At 40.0% G+C, this 23,411-nt stretch overlaps 1 protein-coding gene across 1 annotated transcript in view; it reads right to left on the bottom strand.

The window, feature by feature from the left end:
- LOC134205748 (uncharacterized) overlaps nucleotides 1-17,638 on the bottom strand; it is a 100,549-nt gene extending 82,911 nt beyond the window's left edge. Inside the window, exon 1 of the mRNA XM_062681312.1 lies at nucleotides 17,583-17,638. The gene's annotated coding sequence lies outside the window, so the exon portion shown is untranslated. The remainder of the gene's footprint in view (nucleotides 1-17,582) is intronic.
- Between the last annotated feature and the right edge of the window lie 5,773 nt (nucleotides 17,639-23,411).

Below are 23,411 nucleotides of genomic sequence, written 5' to 3'. Positions count from 1 at the left end.
ATTGCATCGATTTTATATATAACAAATTGTGGTAGTGTAAACTAGACAACTTTCCGAGAGGTAATCCCTGATAAAGTAAACAATCATTCCCCCAAGAGGGTATCCTTGATAGGGTCAACAATCATTCCCCCGAGAGGGTATTTTTGATGAAGAAAACAATCATTTTCCTGAGAGGATATTCCTAATAGGGTAAATAATCATTCCCCCGGTATCTATGTAGAACATGTAAGCAAAGAGTTGCATAGAATATTGTTGATATTTTTTTCCGATTTTGATTCAAGATTGATGTTCTAGAGCCTGATAGCTCTATCCATGTCTGCATTCCGAGATCAGTGGATGACTTGAGTTCAAAGAAAGAAAATGTAAACAAAGAGTGAGAATAAGTCAGGAGAGAGAGAAAATGTAAACAAAGAGTGAGAATAAGTCAGGAATTTTGTTGATGACTTAGCTTAGACGTGGCTCTATCCATGACTGCATTCCAAGATCAGTTGATGATTTGAGATCAGTGTTAGAAAACGTAAACAAAGAGTGAGAACAAGTAATTTTGTCCTGATTTTGATGCAAGATTGATGTTCTTAGGTATTATATAGTAGAGTAAAATATTAATAATAATATTGTAACATATCAGGGGGAAGATGTAGGGATTGAGATGGGTATAATCAAATATACGATTGAATCGAATAAGAGGGCTACATTAGTCATGAGTACCAGATGCTAGAGTGACAGATGAACGAAGTCAGATTTCAGTTTTCTGATGTATTTCGCGGGAAGTAGTAGTGCTTCCGAACAGCTGCGGATCGAGCAGCAGCTGGAGGCGGCTGATTCGGATACAGCCGTCTCCTCCGGACACGACACAATTTTTGATTGGAAAGGTCAATTGAATCGATTCAACGAAACTTCATCATCGTGTACTGCCCTGCACCAATGGAGCATGCTGATAACTAGATAACTAGAAAACTAGATTAACAACCTTACTACTAGCTACGGTTTTGGTATGCCATGAAACTAGCGAAGAAATTAGCTTGATTTCGTCGAATTGAAAGATTTTATTAACATCTAGCAGAACGCATTGCGTTGGGCGGATTTGTCTATTGATTTGTTTGAAACCAGACTGTCCCAGTGTATGCAGATATTGCGTAAACGTCCTTTAAATGCAGGCGAAACCGATAGAAGTGCTACCGTTGCCCGATCGATCGCAATCCTACAAAAAATCTAAGCTCATACAAAGTTATCATGCTAAATACCTACAAACTTTTTCGATTGCAGATTTGGTCCCCAGGAACCACAGTGTATCCACGCGAACGGGAGAATTCTGTCTGACCTAAACCGCAAACCGGCGAACGCTAAACAAACACGCCTCGATATTGGTGAGTGGAAGCAGGTCGCGGTTATGAACTTTTGGGGACACCCGTCTAAGCTTAATTGAAAGTCCGATCACGTGGAGATTCCACCTTGCTTGCAAAGAAAACGGAGACAGCGACGATGATGGCAATAATGGGGATGATCCCAGCTGCCTGATGTTGGTCAAAGAAAGTGCACGTAGTTGGTGGTACCCAATGACGTAGCTCGAAGAGCGCACAAAAAGCTTTCAGCTCACGGAAAACCCTGCAAACGCTCGTGGTACTGTTTGACGAATGTCTCCCTACTCAAATCAAGCGACAAACAACTCTCGAAGCTAAGTGCTTTTACCCGCTAAGTAGGTTTCGGGGGATTGATGTACTTGTCTGTTTCTTCTGAACAATCGCTGTCGGCCCGGAAGAGCCAAACTATGACAGAGGAAGCATGGTGAAGAATATATTACCATAAACAATCGTGCCATCGATGACAATTTATCTGTGTCACTCCGAGCTGGGAGTGATGAGTTCGGAGTAAAACTTTCGATTTTTTTTTTCGCTTTGCAAATTGAATTACACACACGCCTTGCAATGGGTAGTGTTGCGAAATAGAAAGTAAAGGTCAGTAACACCTGGCACAGTCGCAACGGTACCAGTTATCACAAGTTCTTGCTTGCGTGGACTTCGTCTGCTTATACTTGGCGGGTTTGCCTACATCTTTGTAGTGTGCAGTCTTGCCAGACAGTTTTGTCTACGATCGCTTTACCTAGAATGTTTGTTCCATACTCCTGAATATCAATTATCCGAGTAATCAACGAACAATGATTTTCTGATATACAAATGTCCAATACAGATATGCTATTTCTTGCGCTTAGTATCATAAAGGCGTAACTGCATTGGTCGATTTCTCTTCGTCTATGTTTTATTTTTAATAATGTGGCGAATTGCGGTAGTTTTCTGAAGATGTTATGGTTTGGTGTGATAAAGGATGGTCGCACGTTGCATCAGAATCAACAATCACGGTTGCAGCTTTTGAATCAATTGAGTTATTAGCAAAATATTGATTTAGTGAAATCGATCAATACAGTTACGCCCCTATGATTCTAAGCGCGTGATTTATATTAAAAACAAGCAACAAGATTTATCTAACAACCCGGCATGGCATCGCCTAATTCGCAAACGTAAACATGGAATTATTCACAGCAGCTAAGCCAAACCAGGAACTGCTAGAGTTAGGATGAAAGCAGGTACTAATGAAATGTTGACCTAGTCCTAGCCTTCTTTAGCTTGATCTTGCTTTGAATTTTGCTAAATATGACATGATCGCACAAATGGCAACCCTGACGTAGAGCGAGAAAACTTGAATCTACCACATTTAACCCCTAGCGCTAGGCTGAACTCCACGAATGGTCACCGGTTGCCATTTCCCGTTGCACAGAGGTAGAAAATGTTTCGTTTTCCTGTTTTTATTTTAATTATAAAAATAGCGAAACACATTTTCCCAAGCCCTTGAAATGCCATCAAGCCTCCGTAAGTAATGGATGCATGTATGTAGTAATGGAGTCATGCAAACATAGGTTCCACTCACTTTTTCCGCTAGATCGTCGCCATCGCGGCGACAGCTTCGGCAGTGACGGAGTTAGCCGTCAAGCAGCTTTTACCTTCGATGAAAACCTGGTCCGTGGATCGATGGTGCCCGTTTGGTGATGGCGACGAACATAGTTGATAATACGCAATAAGGATTTTACTACTTACCACACAAAGGTACTACAAGTACCGGTTCAGCGCAAGATCACACTGAGATGCTATATGCCAGCGGAAATTGGTGATGCCGACTACGATTGGCCATTTGGTCTTGCACTGCATGGAAAAAACTTGTTCCATTCGAAAGCGAATTGAGAGAATCGGTTGATGGGTTACGACTAGCGTAAGAGCAAGCCACATGCAGCATCATCACAATCATAATCAACATCGTCACATACTATAGTGGTGCAGTTGACCGTAATGACCATGTTGATTTGCGGATTAGCAAATGCAGATCACGGATGTCATCATGGAGCGGTGCTCGAGACGAGATTCAGTGATGCTGTCGAGAGATTTAAATGAGTATTGCTTAATTCGAGTTGTGCGCAATCTACTCTAATAGCAGCTTACAAGATTTGCTGAAGGTCTTGTAAGAAAATATCTCATTACGCGGGAGTGAAATAATAATCATGCAAGTATGCAGATTAAAAATCCGCAAAAGCAGTTTGATGATCTCTTCTGTTAGGTCACACTGGTGCCTGTCACGTCAGAATGCAGATCAATACAGGGAAGGAGAAGGAAATGATTATGCAGTCATCCCCTGCCCACTGCAAGCCGAATATATGTCTGCACATATGACACGAGTTCATATGGAGTTTCACGGAGCAAAACCAATCTAGTTGGTTGTTGGTTGACTTTCAAACTGACTGGGAGTACTTTTAGATAGCAAACTAAATTGGAACTCTCATTTAGAACACATAATCAGTAAAGCTACAAATGCTTTATGGATAAGTAAAAAAACTATTGGTAACACATGGGGACTTAACCCTAAAATGATTCACTGGATCTACATTTATAGTAAGACCTCGAATGCATCGCTAGTCTGGTAAAAAGTGAAATATATTTAGAAGAAATAAGGAAAATCTCAGAGAAATGCTACTATATCCATCACAGGAGCTAGGCGCAGTAACCTCTAATGTGCTTGATGCAATTATTTATCACCAGACTAAGGCCGGAGTGGCCTGGGCAATACATAAAAGTCTTCTCCATTCGGCTCGGTCCATGGCTTCACTTCACCAACCACGCAGTCTGCGGAGGGTCCGCAAATCGTCCTCCACCTGATCGATCCACCTTGTCCGCTGTGCACCTCGCCTTCTTGTTCCCGTCGGATCGTTGTTGAGAACCATTTTCACCGGATTACTGTCCGACATTCTGGCTTCCGATTTCGCGGTGTGAACGATGGATGGTTCTCCCAACAGCTGATGCAACTCGTGGTTCATTCGCCTCTTCCACGTACCGACCGCCATCTGCACCCCACCATAGATAGTACGCAGTACTACCGGTCTAATAAGCGTTTTGTAGATAGTCAGTTTGGTACGGCGGCGAACTCCAATATCCATTGCGCAAAGTACGTATGATTTCCTACCATGATGCGTCTCCGAATTTCTCTGCTGGTATCGTTATCGGAGGTCACCCAAGTACACGAATTATTCAACCCCCTCGATTTCGTCACTACCAATACGAACTCGTGGTGGGTGGCTTACGTTGTCCTCTCTTGAGCCTTTTCCTATCATGTGCTTCGTTTCCGACGTGTTGGTAACTAATCAAATCCGTTGAGCTTCGCTTTTCAACCTGATGTAGGCTTCCTTCATCCTCTCAATGTTTCGTGCCATAATATCAATGTCGTCGGTGAAACCAAATAACTGGACGGATTTCGTGAAGATCGTACCACCGTAACAGTTGGGCGCCGCTTAACGTTACCGGACCGACCCTCTGACTGCTGCTGAGCGCGTTTGGAGCGCGCCGCAGTCCTACCCTCGCTGACACTCGAGGTAGTGCCAATCACCTCTTGCGTCGAAACCTTCCCTCCAAGAAAGGAGAAGGGCTCTGTCGGAAGACGTGCCTCCCCCTTCTCACTTCCAACCTCCCTCCTCTTGAGCGTGCCATGTTCGCGTTTTACCGCTTGAACCGACTGTCGAAGTACCAGAAGTTTCTGTTTCAGATCCTTGCTGATATTGTTTCGACCGCTCGCGAACTCGATGATCTCATCGAGCTGCTTGGCGACTAACCGGATACCGGTTAGAGGCTCGCCTGGTGTGTTGACTGCCCGAGCATCGCTCTGGCTGTCAACCCCTTCCGCTGGGGTAGTGCTAGTCCCGTGCAAACTAGCTACCAACTCAACACCATTCTCCTCCCAGGTGGGAGGAGACCTTGCTAGACCCCTACCTACAAAGGGATCTCCCGCTGCGCCTCAGGCGCCGCTACCTCTGAAAACTGGAGTACTTGACATAGCTCATGGGTCCCCCTTGCAGCTGCCATCGAATCCTACTGAAGTAGTTGCCTCTGTGATCTCATGGTTGTCTATGCTTGCGAGCAAGCAGGGAGGCCATGCGTGGGTTGACACTCTCGTGTACAGAGCCAGATCGGCGTTAGTCAAGGAGTTCACCTGAGCCTACTTCTGCCTACTTCACCAACCAGGCAGCAATATAGGACAGCGTGCCACAAGGCCCGCCACCGATTTTCTGGGAGGAAAGGCAGCCTTGCCGGCTTTACTAAGAGAGTAGAATGACTCGGCTGTCAGCCCTTGCATTACACAATACAACAATATACCAAAACACACAACCTTTAACACGCCTACCAGAACCGTAATTTAGACTTAACTGGCAACGCGCTAACCAGCGCTCCCGACGTCGTAGTCCATTTAGCCGCCTAACCCTTCAACTTCCGTTAATACGTTATCGTTTCCAGTGAGCACCGCGCGGAGGCGAACTACACTGCCTGTCTGTATGTATGTATGTGTATGTATGTGTACAACATTTTGTAGACACACTTTTTGGAACTTTGCATTAGCCGAATTACTCGCAACAAGTTCCATTCGACTGAGAATCCTGTCCCATTATTTGCTATAGAAAGTTTTCCAGTTTGTTATATTAGATCAGAGGTTATGGCCAAAATATTATTTTCTATGCGTAAAACACGCAAAAAAAACATTCATAGAGTAGAGTAGGACAAGAGTGCGCGTGGGGTAAGAGTACGTTTTCGATTTTTTGAAGTAATAAAAATAGATAAACTAGCAGCACTGCATCAGTTTGACAGGTATTCGGGCCAACTATTATCATGTGTAATTGTGAACGATTTGAATAAACAACAAGGGAGATATGAAGTTAGATAATTTTTTGGTCACTTTGCTAAAAATAATTATGTTTTCGCAACTAGTATTTCATTACCATATATACGTTCAATCAGGTGAACATTATACCATTTCGATAACCTATTGTATAGAGTACTTTATGGTACAGAACACCAATCCGGTTGGTTTTCCAAGAAGTCGAAACCATTACTTGAATAATTTTTGGGACTGTGGGGTAAAAGTTGCATGTGAATCTTCAAGTTCTGATGTCAAATCTGTATCTTTAGCCGAAATAAGACTACTTCCGAATTGTAAAGTCCCACAACTAAGACAAAAGGGACAGAAATCGAAGTTTTGAGGATAAGTTGAAGTAATTTGGTGTTAGAAAGGACTTAGCGAACAAAGCACTGCAGCGAATTTATGAAATTGTATTAGGACTTGTTGCACATCTTAACATAGTACGAACACACAATTTCATCTAAATGATAGTTTCATTTAATCAAAAGAAACATCCATAAATTACGCAACGCTTCGCTGGGAGAGGTTGCGAGATGTATGACGATCCATATAATTTTTAGAGAATTCATACAAAAAGTGTGAGATAGGGGGGAGGGGTTGGTGGACTTTCTTTAAGGAAAATTCCTTTGCTTACGCCACGCGAAAGCTAATATATTTTTCCTCTGTAGTTTTTAAACCCTCCTTAGCCGTGAGGTAAGACGCGCGGCTACAAAGCAAGACCATGCTGAGGGTGGCTGGGTTCGATTCCCGGTGCCGGTCTAGGCAATTTTCGAATTGGAAATTATCTCGACTTCCTTGGGCATAAAAGTATCATCGTGTTAGCCTCATGATATACGAATGCAAAAATGGTAACCTGGCTTAGAAACCTCGCAGTTAACAACTGTGGAAATGCTTAATGAACACTAAGCTGCGAGGCGGCTCTGTCCCAGTGTGGGGATGTAATGCCAATAAGAAGAAGAAGAAGTTTTTAAACTATAACAAATAAACAATGGTATTTATTATGAAAGTTCACATTTCTGGGACCCCCTCCCCCTTTAAGAGTTACGTAATCTTGAAACATTCCCTGATATATGTTCATTAAACATCAATTAAATGTTATCAACTCTTATTTGTGGTTATATATACTTAAAGCACATGATTGGATAAATGCGTACTCTTACCCCACCCGATGCGCACTCTTACCCCACCGGTGGGGTGAGAGTGCGTTTGTTACGTGTCTTGCAATAAGGGTTCTACTAAAACGAATCACAATTCTTTCAATATTTTTTCCACTGGGTAACATAGAGGAAGAGTATACGAATCGACGACATTGATTTGAAATGCAGAAGCTTGCTTCATAAGGGCCACATGATCGCTTAAAAACTAAGTGCGTACTCTTGCCCCACTCTACTCTACATATTTTTTAGTGTTTTTTTTTTGTACGAGAAAGGCATTAACCCCGCTAGGTGGATAATCATGGGTTTTATAAATAATATTTAAAAAATTATCAAACAAATTAAAATGTTCCACAGTCATACAAATTTGGTTGCCCTTGTGATATTATGCTTCTCGAGATTTTATAGCATTTTGCTATTTCATCGCTCTCTCTCTCGATTGTGCGCCGCTAAGGTATTTGCCATATAGTGGTACCTCGATTACGGAAATGCAACATATTGCATCACATATTACACACGATTACCCAATGGGAATTATTACTACAGTATACTGATTCAAACGCTGTAGCAATAAATGTAAAAAAAATAAAAAGATCCCGTTTATTCCACCAAAGAATAACTATCTATCAAGGAACAATAATATGTTGCATACCTTAAAAGCGAATGTGAAAAACCGCGCCAAAAGATCATATCTGTTTGACATTGCTTTATTTACTTTTTGCATGGCACACAACTCGGCGCACAGGAGCCGGCGCGTAACTACCGCGCCAGGTTTCGGATTTAAGAAAAGAATCGCAATATGTTCTTATTTCAGAGTTTTACACAATTCTCGCTTAACTTTTCAAAAGGACCTAAGTAACATTGTTTCCATGAATTAATTTGAATAGCGCAATCAACAAAAAAACATTAAAGCTATTGATTGCTCTATTCAAATTAATTCATAAAAAAAATGTTACTTATGTCCTTTTGAAAAGTTAAGCGAGAATTAGTAGAAGTAAATAGAAAGATTAAAAATTTCGCTATTAAATACATGAGATACATTTATATGAATCTGTTTTTGCCTTTCTCGTATACAAAGTATACGTAAAGGCTATATGTTCGCTCCAAAAACAAACTTTTTATAGGAGTCCCGGAGTCCCATAGTGTTATATACCGATCGACTCAGCTCGACGAATTGAAGTGATGTCTGTGTGTATGTGTGTGTGTATGTGTGTGTGTATGTGTGTGTGTATGTGTGTGTGTGTATGTGTGTGCGCAAAATAATCTCACTCATTTTTCAGGCACTTATCATTAACCGATTTGAAAAATTTTTTTTTTTCAAAGATTGCAGCAATGCATTCAAATGATCGCAAATACATATGAATTGATGGAAAAAGTAAAATCTATCCCCCTAAAGTGCTATTTCGATCTCTCTTATGTGTTTTTCTTATTATTTTTATGCGCGAGAAAGGCACCACCAACGCTAGGTGGATTGATCTGGGTTTTTTTTTACTAAACACAGACCTGCTGCTCGTGGTATGGTACGAATACCACCAATGTGTTATTACCCATTAGAATTGAGTAGATTACGAATATCGAGGTGATTAACAAATTATTCACAATTTCCCAAATGAGTGAACAAAGTCAAAAAGTAAATTTATGATGACAGATTGAATCCCAAAAATCAGTAAAAAGAACCGCAACCAATAGAAAACAATCCCACGTTTACTGGTAAAAGCGATAGACTCACAATTTGCTTAAATATTGTCACGTTCTTCTAAGATTCCACCAGTGACATGAGCATCAGCAGAGCATGCATAAATGGCAAAACATAGCAATTGTTGCGTAATCGAGTTTAGTAATTGTTATTTAGGCATTGAAAAAAAATCATTGTTTCCGAATTTCGGTAAAATTTTTAAGAAGCTAGCAAAAAGATCCGAGAAAAATCACTTGTGGAATCATGATAAATTCTTTGCTGAGGTTGAATAATAATTGAGATGTAGAATTGAAAAACGACGTGTATTTCTGAAAAAATTAAGCTTAAAAAAAACAACCGAGAAAATTCAAGTGATGTGATGCTTCAACACGATTGCATCGGACTCTTTAAATTATTCCAACGAATTTCTGGAATTTCTACTTTTATTTACCTGACTAAAAAAACCCAATGCAAATGTTATCTGAAGTGCATCACATTACAATCATCAGAATGGCTATTTTGCATAATTTATAAAAAAAATATATATTTTCCCTCCAAATCCAGGCAATACAGATTTTTTTACGTATGCCAATACAGATTTACGAAAAAGTCATCTGGCAGCCCTGCCGAAGACCTTATACAAGGGCTTGCCCAATGACGTAAACAGCCCCAATGCCTAGGGGTGCTATAGCCCCTTCATCTATTTTCTCTATTTTGACTGTTAAGCAATCTTAGTGGTAATGAGATAAATACGGTCCAAGAATCTATGACAAAAGGTCGAAGGACAAAAGGTCGAAGGACAAAAGGTCGAAGGACAAAAGGTTGAAAGGACGCAAGGTCGAAGGGACAAAAGGTCGAAGGGACAAAAGGTCAAATGGACAAAAGGTTCCCACTCCGGTATAGGAAGTTTTTTCGATTTCACTGGGCATAAATGTATCATCGTGTTAGCCTCATGATATACGAAAGTAAAAACGGTAACTCGGATTAGAAACATCGTGATAAGCTGCTGTGGAAGTGCTAACCGGCGAGGCGGCAATTTCCCGATGGGGGATGAAATGCCAATAAGAAGAAAAAGAAGGGTTAGGATTGGGCTGTGTTTTCAACATTTTAATATGATTTTATAATGGAATTAATGTATCTAAGGACAAGCAAATTGTAATACAAAATATCTTTTTGAGCGATTTGGATATCCGATCTACAGACTGTTCGTGAGATCGACGGCCCAATCTTGATTTAAACCCACGCCCTCATATTTTAACACAAACTTCTACCATCAGTATGTAATATACATATGCACAACCACGATTATAAACCATTATGCACCATGATTATGCTGTGTGCCGTGCCGAAGTTTTTTCGTTAGTGTTCTAGTATCTCCATGCTTGACATTGGTAACGGTAATTAGGTAATTAGGATCAGTTGGAAAGGTAATGCATAGGAAGTCGCGTTGGGTAGCGGCGAAATAGTTCATTGTACGACACTGATATAAAGATACAAAAACTAACACCGAGTTTTACTCAAACATGTACTCGCACACTCCACACAATGCTCGCCGTGTTTCTGTTTATGGAGAATTTCGCTTCTTTTGACATAAGCGGCACGTGTTACAACTGCATGATCTAACGAGTACTAATTATTCAGCTTCACCGTACCGGGAACTGATAAAAATCATACAATGCCCGCCTGGTGGCTGCTGCATGCCCACCGTAAATTAATTAAAGAACTGCCCATGAAAAAAAGAAGGAGATCTCTGGAAAATATGATTGAATAATATTGAAAATCGTATATTTTGTCTCTTTCATGTGTTCAGAATTACAAATTTTTAATACAAGTATGTTCCGTTTTTATCAACACGGTCCGTGAGTTTCAGTTGATAAAATCGGAACAGTGACAAAATCGGAATAATTTTCTTTGACGATTTTTTTGAGCTGAAATTTTAGTAAACATGATTTATTGCTGGTAAAATGTGAGGTTTTCAGGTTCTAACATTTCTAAATGCTAAAGGACTGTCCATAAACCACGTGAACATGCTAGAGGGTTAGTGAAAAAAAAATAGGAAATATATATTTATCATCAATGGTGACTGGTTGAGGTTCCTGACAAGTAACATAAAGGGAACGTACAGAAATGATGTTACGAAAAATTAACCATTGTCAATCCCTCCTCCATTCATTGTCCAACTTTTTGTATGAAATTTCCAAATAAAATGATATGAGTAGTCACACTTTTAGAAACCCTCCTCTTCCCACTGAAAGCTTGACGTAATTTGTGGACGTCCCTTAAGATAAGGTGGAATCCGTTGATAACATAACAATAAATTTGAAAATATTTGACCTCCTTAACCCTTTCTGGACGGATGGGTCATATATGCCCAGCGTTTGAGATTGGCTATGAAAAACTACCGAAGAGAGCTAGGTCCCCAATTTCTTCAGCAAAAATGTTCATCAGGATGTCGGCTATTCAGGAAAAATATTGGAGGTCAAGTTTGAAGATACCCTGAAGACCTAGATATTCAAAACCTTTGAAAGATTTTGCTTCTGACAGCTTGCAGATGAATCTGATATATTTGGATCCTATACCACATTGTTTAATAAATCTGAACACTCAATCAAGTTTAGTCATCTTGATCGTTGAGACAGTGATCAGTTTTCTCGAAAACGTTTTCGAATTTAGCCCACGGTATCTACCAATTTCAATCAAGGCTTATGCAAAGTCATCATCATCGTATATACCCAATCCAGTCCAATAGACACATGCGCATCATTTAAATCCAGTTTTCTCAATGATGGTCAAGGTATTCAGAAACGTTCTTAAGTTCAACCCAAAGTATCTACCGGACAACCAAAGCTTCATGCAATGTCCTCAACATTGATATGTACCCAACATGGTTCAATAAGCACGTGCGCACCAGGCAAACTCAATTCTCTTGAATTTGAGATGTTCAAGGTACTCCAAAACATTCTCGAGTTCAACTCGAGGTATCTACCAGGACAATCAATCAAAGTTTTTGCAATGTCTTTGGCGTAAACTTAATATATCCAATAGGAATAATGTAAACACAATTTTCTAGAATACGAGGTGTTCACGGTTAGATCTTGTCCGGTCTAGAATATTGTCGTTTGGGAAACATTCTAGATTCCCTGGGCATAGCGTTCCCTTTGTACTTGACTCACAAGATACATGCAATGGCGGGCACAGAAAAGCTTTCAATTAATAACTGAGGAAATGCTAATAGAATACTAAGTTGAACAGCCGACCAAGTTTCAGTTGGAGTGTAGAGCCATAGCAAAAGAAGAAGAAGAAGATGTCCAAAGTCCTCCAAAATGATCTTGAGCTAAGATCAAGATATCTACTAGATGCACAATAACTAAGGAGGTGTATGTGTCGAGCAATTTAGCTGCGGACTGTTTTGTTCAGGCGTTTAGCGGACATGGATGACATAAAACAATACGACTTCCAGAATATTTTAGCCAACCGTAAAGGCCTGCAATGGCTAGAACAAGTGATGATTGAAGTCATATAAGCTAAATGGTTTCACTAGGGTACCATATCTAACATCATTCATAAGTTGGATCATTGGATAGGTGAAAGCCGTTTTGAAAATTCGGTAGTGAAATGATCTGAGATTCATGACGTTTTGAAGAGATGTAATAAAGTCGGTTTTGAGATGTGGAACATAAATTCTTGGAAAATTGTTCGAAAAGACTATTAAAGTATCCGTGAAAATATTTTTGTATGGCATCATTTGTTCCAACAATTCGATATCGAATCTTAGAACATCAACTCATGGAGGGTCCACTGTAGCTTGTAAAAGAATTAAGTGATATCCTACCAGCTCGATGGAACTGCTGGAATGTTTGTGATGTTATGCACGGATATATCATTTAGGACTGTGTTGAACGGATGGATCACATGTTCGGAGCTCCAGGACATTTTAGAGAACAGAAAAGACCTGTAGTAGCTTGTAAAAGTAATAAGTACCATTCTATCGGCTCGACGGACTTGCTGGGATATTTAGCGATACACAGGTACATCTTTCAGGACGTGGTTGAGCAACTAGATCACATGTTCTGAACTCAAGGACGTTTTGAACAACCGAAAAGGCCTGTAGTAGCTTGTAATAATAATGAGTGAAATACTATCTGCTAAATGGATCTGCTGGGATGTTCAACGATGCATGGATACATCGTCCAGGGCTTGGTTGATCGGATAGATCACATGTTCTGAACTGATTTGAACTCAAGGATGTTTTGGAGAAACTAAAAGCCCTATAGCTGCGTGTAAAAATAATGAGTGAAATCTTATCGGCTCAATGTACCTGCTAAGATGTTCAACGATGCACGGATACGTCGTTCAAGGCTTGGTCGATCAGTTTTATCACATGTTCTGAACTCCAGGGCGTTTTGGACACCCTGAAATAGTTTACGTTTATTTAAAACTCGATCAATTTATGTCTTATGATCACATAGATATTTTTGGACATAAATCCCAGCTTAGGAGATTTTGTTTGTAGACATATTTCCTAATGTATTCGAGGATATGTACTCCAGAACAGTTTGGACGGCCTAGAACATCCGAAAAAGTTTCTCAATGATTTTTCGGTTATATCAGAATGCCAGATAACAATGTAATCCTTCGTCCTGAAGTAATAAAGTGCAAACAAACCGCATCTTGTCTTTTTTATTTCGATGGGGAGAAGTCGGTAAAGAGAAATCTTGTCTTGTTAGTTACGGCTTTTTTACCGCTAGTGCTTGAAATACTATAAATACAACATTTGGCCAGGCACTACCACAAGTTATTTTATTTTAAAAGCTAAATCTCTAAAAAACTTATTGAATTTTCTTGTTGATAAAAACGGAATAATTTTGTTGACGAAATCGGAGCGTGACAAAATCGGAACGTGATAAAATTGGATCATATCTGTATTTTTGCATTCGACCTTTTGTCCCTTCGACTTTTTGTCCCTTCGACGTTTTGTCCCGTCGACTTTTTGTCCATTCAACCTTTTGTCCCTTCGACCTTTTGTCCGTCGACCTTTTGTCCTTCGACCCTTTGTCTTTCGACCTTCTGTTCCAAAGCCATTGCATCTAAGTGTGGTAGCGTTCAGCTTTGTCCCGCACAATGAAAGGACAATATGTGACGGATCGCCGTCAGGTTCCCACCACCGGTAGGCAATGAAAAAATGTTCTAATTTCATAAATATTCTATCTATCTCAAAAGAAAAAATAAAATGAAAATTATGCAGCATTCCTCCAGGAATTCCGACGGGAATCCTCCAAGGATTTCGATAAGAACCTTTTAGTGATTCTGACAGGAATGTCCCAGAGATTCCGACGGAAAATACTCTAGAGATTTCGAAAGGAATCCTCCTAAAACACCGAAGGGAACCTATAGGGATTCTGAAAGAAATTCTCCAGGGATTCCAACAAGAATGTTCCAGGAAGTGCGAAGAAAATGTTCTTTTTCTTCTTCTTCTTCTTCTTCTTCTTCTTCTTCTTCTTCTTCTTCTTCTTCTTCTTCTTCTTCTTCTTCTTCTTTTTATTGGCATTACATCCCCACATTGGGACAGAGCCACCTCGCAGCTTAGTGTTCATTAAGCACTTCCGCAGTTATTAACTCCGAGGTTTCTAAGCCAATTTACCATTTTTGCATTCGTATATCATGAGGCTAGCACGATGATAATTTTATGCCTCGGGAAGGCGAGATAATTTCCACTCCGAAAATTGTCTAGACCGGCACCGGGAATCGAACCCAGCCACCCTCATCATGGTCTTGCTTTGTAGCTGCGCGTCTTACCGCACGGCTAAAGAGAGAAAATGTTCTACGGATTTCAAATCCTCCTGGATCCTCCAGGGAGTTCGACGGGAATGTAACTATGGTAGATTTCACCCAGTAATACACCCGCTCGAATGTGGCCTCTTCACTTAGCGTTACGGATTTATATCCACACAAAACAAAAAGACATCGATTGTATTGCTTATAAAACGATACAATCGGTTAATTACACTGTCGAGCTGAAAACAATGAATCAAATACCCAACCAGCTCATAAAAATTTTTCATCGCCGCCTTTTTATCTCAGTGTTCTAATTTCGAATTTTTGAAAACTAATTTGCCATTTATCTTCAATCATAAAAAAAAGTCCAAAACAAGCGTCGGAAGCTGTCCAAAAAAACAAAATCTCAGCTTACACTCATTTCCCAAGCATTCCAAACCAACCAGATTCGTCAGATGCTCGAACTTGAACCCTAGGCGCCCGAAATGAATGATTTATGATTTGTGCCACCACCATATCACCATCGTCGTCCGGCAGCCCGTTTGTGTGGTGGGAAAACCTCTCTGCCAAACTGACGAAAGCAGCAAAAAATGAATCGAAAAATAAAAATAATAGGACTTTTAATGTTTCGAAAAACAAATTTCCTCAGATTCCAATTCCAACCGGGCTTTTCGTTGGTCAGCGATTCCCCAGATATTGTCATCGTTGCCGTCGTCTTCCACTTTTGGCTTTGCTTAATTGCTTCTTCTTCATTTGGCGGTTATGAGCGCCGCTGACGAAATTGCTCTTCGCGAGCCGAGTGCGCGCGCGAGTGTTGCACTTTGTTCTTCCGCGCGAATGACTTCAAGCTTGGAAAACCGACCTTATAAAGTGCTGACTGGCAAATGGTAGCAGCCTAGCCCGGTGGCCCAAGTAATAAGAAGTGTACCGTTACACTTTCCCACGCCCATGCCAGAGAGTTGACGGAATCCAACTGCTGCGGCAAAGCGCGCAATCTCGGTAACTTGTTCCACGTACCACGTACACCGTCAGCGAACGTCACTCGACGCGACGATGAAGGAAGACGCCCGTCCGGCTACGATTGTTTTGACGCGCGGTTCAGGGCTGTGTGCAGGCTAATTGATACCATTTTGGTTAAATATCTAGCTATACAATACCTTGTTGTACCTTGTACTATTTAGTCCCTTAAGTACTAAATATAAATTCATATAAAATAAATATTGCATTTTCCAGGACAATTTAATTTGCTAATTTGGCAAACAAGAATATCATTTACCGGGAGTTCCTGAAAGAAAATTCATAGAGAATTTCTTTTTAACTTTCCCAGAAATTTACTCAAAATTGTCGCCCAGAACTCCTTCAGATATTCCACCGCAAAATGATCTGGAATTTTCTTTTGGAATTCTTTAACCTTGCTGACATTAGTGTTCAAAGCGTTATGGTTTAATTTCTTTTTTAATCCTTACAGAATCTTACCCCTTGGCCCTTATCACAAATCTTATTGATACACCTCTGATAGGAGATTAACGTTATGAGTACGCTCGCTGTCTCGGATCGGATTAGAGCTCTAACCCAGAACGGTGTAAAGCTCAAATGAGAAGTATGCGAAATAATCCGCAGCCCGGTCGGAGAGCGGGAGGTCGCCGTACACAAAAGGGGCGGCATAAACAGTTTCATATTTTATTACAATTTACCATCAGCCGTGTTTTCCACACTTTTGCTTCCATTATTCGTTGTGGCGTGGCACCAGCTCAGCTCTAGTCCGATAAATGCCAAGATGACGGAACTGACTGCCAGAGCGCGCAGCCCAAGAGGACAATGACATTGTGCCAGTAGACACGGTGATGTGCAACATTGAACAACGGTCACAGGTGTTTGAAATAGCAGATAATTATCATAGAAAAGTCATCTTTTTAAGGCAGAGTTCATCATATTTTATAGAATATTTCGATAACTGAATAGACGATTTTCGACATTCAATTAAAGATCGTCCGATACAATTTCGTTCGTTTGTGTCGTGAGTTAAATCATCCGCTGAAGCTTTTGATGAAGCTGCTTACATTAATTAGTTTGAAGTTTTGTCCAAATACGAAAGTAGAACAGCTGGGAGAATTGTCCATTATTAATCCTAGAAAGGCCCTTCAATTATCTATACGCTTCAGCTCGTCTCGGTAGCTGCACACATAATACCAACTAATTACAAACCAGCTTTGAGGCTAATTTGCATTTTCTGCAGTTATAATTCGGATCCGCGGATGGCACAGAAACCCACTGGAACAGTGCCATCGGCAGTCGGTTTCCCATCTGAATCTTCCATCTAGATGAGATTGCATTGTAAGTGACGAGAGGCATGTTTCCATCGCAGTTTCGGATTTCGCCTGCATGTGTAAATATTGAATTACCAGCTGGCACTCTGTACCAAAGCCACTTGTTTTTTCCATCCTTCAATACCTGTACCAATGAAGTGCGAACTATTGTCGAACGATATCGATTACCTCGAGTACAGCAAGCCATATGTTCAGCAAGAAGTCTAAGCCATCCAGTTCTAAGCGGTGAATACGTCTATATGCCATGAAAAGCACGACATTTTTAACTCAGTTGAATGCCACTATCTAGACGTTAGTGATGAAAAAACAGGTGCAGCACTTCTAGGTGCTGGCAAAACCGGATTTCTGTGGCAGCAGAATGAAAATTCATAAGATTCCTAGGGCGCCAATACTAGCAATTGGTTTCAAACAGAGGATATGGCTTACTCAAAATAATGGTGAAGAATACTGTAGAACCAGACATATGTTGATTTCCATGGATGTTTCACTTAGTGAAATACCTGTAAGATAGAAAGCAAAAGGATGTAGATTAGGTAATGCTTTGCGATTAAACATTAAGATTTGTTATTCTAATAAATTCCTCAATTAAAACAGAACCAACCATAAGCAATTAACAAATTAATACTCGCTTCACACAAACAAGATTAACTTCAACAGTAAGGGAGTGTCTCCAGTGGTGGACAGAGTTGCGTGTTTCGCTCATAACCTTTTATCAAGTCAACATTATGCAACAGTAAAATAAACACCAATGAAAAGCTACAGCCCTTAGTAACTTTTCAAAGTAACTATATTGTTTAACACAAACTGAAAAAAATCCGGCGACGTATATGAAAGGTTGATTTTTCGCCAAAGAAAAATGTGTACCCGGATTCAGGCAATGGGAGAAGACCGTGTATTTTGAAGAGATACACTAATTCACAGAACACTCAAAACAAGCGTTCCCAAATTCGTGAACCAGCAAAAATACTTACTTACTTTGGATTTGCGGACGATATCGATATTATCGGAATTGATCGCCGTGCCGTGGAAGAGGCTTTTGCGCCTTTTAAGAGGGAGACAGCGAGGATTGGACTCACGATCAATACCAGCAAAACGAAGTACATGGTCGCTGGCGATCAACGTGGGTTCATTAGTGGTGGTGGTAGCGAAATAGTGCTGGATGGTGAAAAATTTGAAGTGGTAGAAGAATTTGTGTATCGATAATGATGTTACCCGCGAGGTGAAAAGGCGTATTGCAGCTGCAAATAGGGCTTATTACGGACTTCGTAACCAGCTAAAGTCCCGTAGTCTGCAAACGAAAACAAAACTGTATACACTCAACCCTATTTTTACGCCACTTATTGGGGGGACGTAAACCGAATGTGACGTGAAAAGAATTTTTGCTGAAATTTCTAGTATTTCACTTAATTTATTGATCGTGAGGAAATTTTCAAATACATTCACTTGCGTCTTTCATGAGGTATTGTAAGACCTCTCCAAATCCAGGCATATGAGATGTTATAAGATCTCAAAATTGTTCTGCAGTTTGAATCAAATGGTCTACCGAATCAACCAAAGTATTCATGATGTCCTAAGCCGTGGTATCTACTCAATTATGTCCTCCGAGGATTTGTCTTTCACTTGCGTCTCAAAACAAGACATATGAGGTGTTGTAAGATCTCCAAATTGTCCTGAAGTTTGAATCGAATAGTCTAATGAATCAACCAATGCTTCCATGGTGCTCCCAGCCGCGGTATCAACCCAATTACGTCCTCCGATTATTTGTCTTTCACTTACATCTCAAATCCAGGCATATGAGATGTTTTAAGATCTCCAAATTGTTCTGGAGTTTGAATCAAATGGTCTACCGAATCTACTGAGACTTGCACGATGTCCTCAGCTAAGGTATCATCCCAATCATGCCCTCCGAGTATTAAGCTTTCACTTGCGTCTCAAGTCCATGTGTATGAGATGTTTTAAGATCTGCAAATTGTCCTGAAGTTTGAATCAAATGGTCTAATGAATCAACCAAGGCTTCCATGGTGCTCCCAGCCGCGGTGTTGACTCAATTTTGTCTTCTGAGTATTAGTCTTTTACTAACGTCTCAAATACAGGTATATGAGAAGTAGTAAGATCTCCAAATTGTCCTGGAGTTCAAATCAAATGATCTATCGAATAAAAAAAACGTTCATGATGGCCTAAGCTGTGCTTTCAACTCAATTATGTTCTCTGAGTATTTGTCTTTTACTTGCGTCTCAAAACAAGACATATGAGGTGTTGTGAAATCTCCAAATTGTCCTGGAGTTTGAATCAAATAGTCTAATGAATCAACTAAGGCTTCCATCGTGTCCCATCCGTGGTCCTCCTCCCAATTATGTCCTCCGATTATTTGTCTTTCACTTACGTCTCAAATCCAGGCATATGAGATGTTTTAAGATCTCCAAATTGTCCTGGAGTTTGAATCAAATGGTCTACAGAATCAACCAAGGCTTCCACGATGTCCAGAGCCGCGATGTCAACCCAATTTTGTCTTCTGAGCATCGGTCTTTTACTAACGTCTAAAATACAGGTATATGAGATGTTCTAAGATCTCCAAATTGTCCTGGAGCTTAAATCAAATGATCTATCAAATCAACCAAAGATTTCATGATGTCCTAAGCCAAGGCTAAGCCAACTCAAATATTTTTCTTTCACTTGCGTCTCAAAACAAGACATACGAGTTGTTGTAAGATCTCCTAATTGTCCTGCAGTTTGATGATTTCGTGTGTGTTACTTCTACGTGAAGTTAAACGATTTACAATGATATGGAAATGCTAATATCATCTTCCAAACTTGGACGCACATGTTCATGATAGAATTAGAGGCGAAAGTATAGAATTGATAGTTCCGTTAGGATACGGCAGGCATGAAGAATGTTTTTTATAGAAGTCGATTTGAAAGCGAGCGGTGGGCAATATTTGTGATGGCATATATCACACGACCTTCCTTCTGCCAAGCTCCCGTATGAAGGGGGAGGGAAGAATATCAGTGTGGAAGCTGATATATCTCCACTGGCAAAAGGAAGGTGGTTTGACTTGCTCATATGCCATCGCGTGCGGGAGGATTTTTCTATCGACGAATACTGTCTCCAAATTTCTAAAATGACATCAGCATTTAGTCGAATAGGATTTTTATTGCACAGTTCTGTTTTCTCATTGCGTCCGTCTCGTCGCAACCAACTTGGCTGCCTCGGAGAGAACAAAGCAGGGAAAGGCACTGCTGCTGTACCATCGACCAATAACAGCTGAATTGATGGATGCCCCCACCAATGGTAGTACACTAAATTAATGATTTCGTGTGTGTTACTTCTACGTGAAGTTAAACGATTTACAATGATATGGAAATGCTAATATCATCTTCCAAACTTGGACGCACATGTTCATGATAGAATTAGAGGCAAAAGTATAGAATTGATAGTTCCGTTATGATACGGCAGGCATGTAAAATGTTTTTTTATAGAAGTCGATTTGAAAGCGAGCGGAGGGCTAGGGTAACCGTACCCTTAGTGGAGGTAGCACCAGTAGTGGAGGTAGTGGGGTTTTAATGAAATTTATCATATTTTTACACTTTACGATGGTTTCAGTTGATGCGTCGTGCTTTAAATATCCTGTTAAATGCAACTTATCCTAAAATTTCGCTTGGAAAACTATTGAAAACAATGATTTTCCTTAACAAAATTGACTCCCTTGCACCTATAGTGGTGCAACTGTACCAATAGTGGCGAGTCTCATAAGAAACCAATGGATAGCACCACTATGGGAACCAAAATTAATTTTTACCTCCACTAAAGGAACAGTGTACCCATAGTGGTGCAAGTAATATTTGGTAATTGTTGATGTTAAATGACATCTATCTCAATTTTATTAGCAAATTTATTAGTTTGTCTATTAGCTAAGATATTAAAGCTGTAAATTTCCCATAAGTATCAATTTTTAAAAAATATTTTCTTTTGTGGATCTACTAATACCTCCACTATTGGTACCGTTACCCTATATTACAAATACACTGAAGTTTTTTTTACGCGGTTTTTTTTGCGCGGTTTTTTTACGCGGATATTTTTACGCGGTACCGACGTAAAAAAAACGCGTTATTTAAAAAAAAACGACGTAAAAAAACCCCCAATAGGTTAGACTTAGGAATTAAAATGCAACGGCATTTTATGCCGGTGCCTACTGGGGACTTAGAAAATTTTAAATTGAGACTTATAATGGCCCCGTCCCCGTCTTCCTATTTGTTCGCTAGGTGTTGTTTGTAGGTCATAGTACGCTAGTATGGATCGTGATATGGTACATGGTTTTTGTGATATGAAACCAGGAATGTGTTCCGATCTATGCTCAAACTCATCCAAGAATCTCCTGAAATAAGGCATTGAGATCTATGAAATAAGGCCTAATAAGGATCTATAAGGGCCCTCCTTAGCCGTGCCTTAAGACGCGCAAGACCATGCTGAGGGTGGCTGGGTTCGATTCCCGATGCCGGTCTAGGCAATTTTCGGATTGGAAATTGTCTCGACTTCCTTGGGCATAAAAGTATCATCCTGCTAGCCTCATGATATACGAATGCAAAAATGGTAACCTGGCTTAGAAACCTCGCAGTTAATAACTGTGGAAGTGCTTAGTGAACACTAAGCTGCGAGGCGGCTCTGTCCCAGTGTGGGGATGTAATGCCAATAAGAAGAAGAAGTAAGAAGAAGAAGGACCTATAAAGATCTATCCTCTTGTTTCAAATATGATATATGCTCTGTGTGACTCATAGAATAGATTGTGTTTAAAGCCTAAGTTATTGGTCATCCGAAAAAATTTCCGAAGTAAGGCCTTTAGATCTATACGCGTAACCAAAGATCTATCAGCCTGTTTCAAATATGGTACATGCTCTGTGTGACTCATAGAATAAATTGTGTTCAAAGCCTAAGTTATTGGTCATACAAAAATTGCCGAAGTAAGGCCTTTAAATCTATACGCGTAACCAAAGATCTATCAGCCTGTTTCAAACATGGTACATGCTCTGTGTGATTCATAGAATAGATTGTGTTCAAAGCATAAGTTCTTGGTCATCCAGAAAATTTCCGAAGTAAGGCCTTCAGATCTACACGTGTAACCAAAGATTTGTCCACCTGTTTCAAATATGCTACATGCTCTATGTGACTTATAGGATAGATTGTAATCAAAGCCTAAGTTCTTGGTCATCCAAGAGATCCTTGAAGTAAGGCCTTTAGATCTACACGCGTAACCAAAGATCTATCAGCCTGTTTCAAATATGCTGCATGCTCTATGTGACTTATAGGATAGATTGTAATCAAAGCATAAGCTCTTGGTCATCCAAGAGATCCTTGAAGTAAGGCCTTCAGATCTACACGCGTAACCAAAGATCTATCAGCCTGTTTTATATATGGTACATGCTCTTCGTGGTTCATAGAATAGACTGTGTTCAAAACATAAGGTCTTGGTCATCCAAAAAAGTTCCAAAGTAAGCCCTTTACATCTACACGAGTAACCAACACGGATACAAATTTCATCCATTTGCTTCAAAAATATACATGTTTATTTCCAAAATGGTAATATGTTTGAATCAAACATATTTATTTTAAAACCAAATTAAATTCCTGTTTGTTTTATACATACACTAGTGGACAGCCCCTCGCTCGCTCTTGCAAAAGTAAACAAAAACTCGAGTTCGGATCGGATCCGATCGGAAGTCAGCAGAGGAGCAGGAGTAAAAGTAGAAGCATATGTTTTCTTGCTTCCAAATTGATGATAGGGATGTTTTTCAGGTACAGAAAGGTAAGTAAATAAAATATGAACGTTTGGAATTGTGAAATCTGGTAGTCAAATGCTACCGGAATATGAAAATTGGTAGAATTAATAAGAAAATATTATAAGGGGTCGAACCAAAACAATAATATCTATGTTTGCTTCAAACATTTAGCTGGTTAAAACAACTTAAAACGCACATTTGATTCAATAAAAAGTTTTTGTTCGCTTCAAATGCAACAATATGTTTGTTCCAAACAGATTTATTTTTGATGCCAGAACAAACTGAATTTATGTTTGGATTTACCTAGAATATGTTTGTTTTTAACGTAGTTTTTTCTGCGTGAAAGATCTATCGGCTTTCTTTCAAATATGATACCTGCTCTGTGTGGTTTCAAATCAATATCTGTGGTAACGGATGAATGTGAAAATGCTACTCTTATACAATAGTCCAGGCTTGTACCACCTACGAATTTGTCCGAATTGC

This window comes from Armigeres subalbatus, chromosome 1 (genome assembly GCF_024139115.2).
Source record: "Armigeres subalbatus isolate Guangzhou_Male chromosome 1, GZ_Asu_2, whole genome shotgun sequence".
In the NCBI taxonomy this organism is placed as follows: domain Eukaryota; kingdom Metazoa; phylum Arthropoda; class Insecta; order Diptera; family Culicidae; genus Armigeres; species Armigeres subalbatus.
The sequence above is the reverse complement of the archived record's forward strand: the minus strand, read 5'-3'. Positions and strand labels throughout refer to the sequence as shown.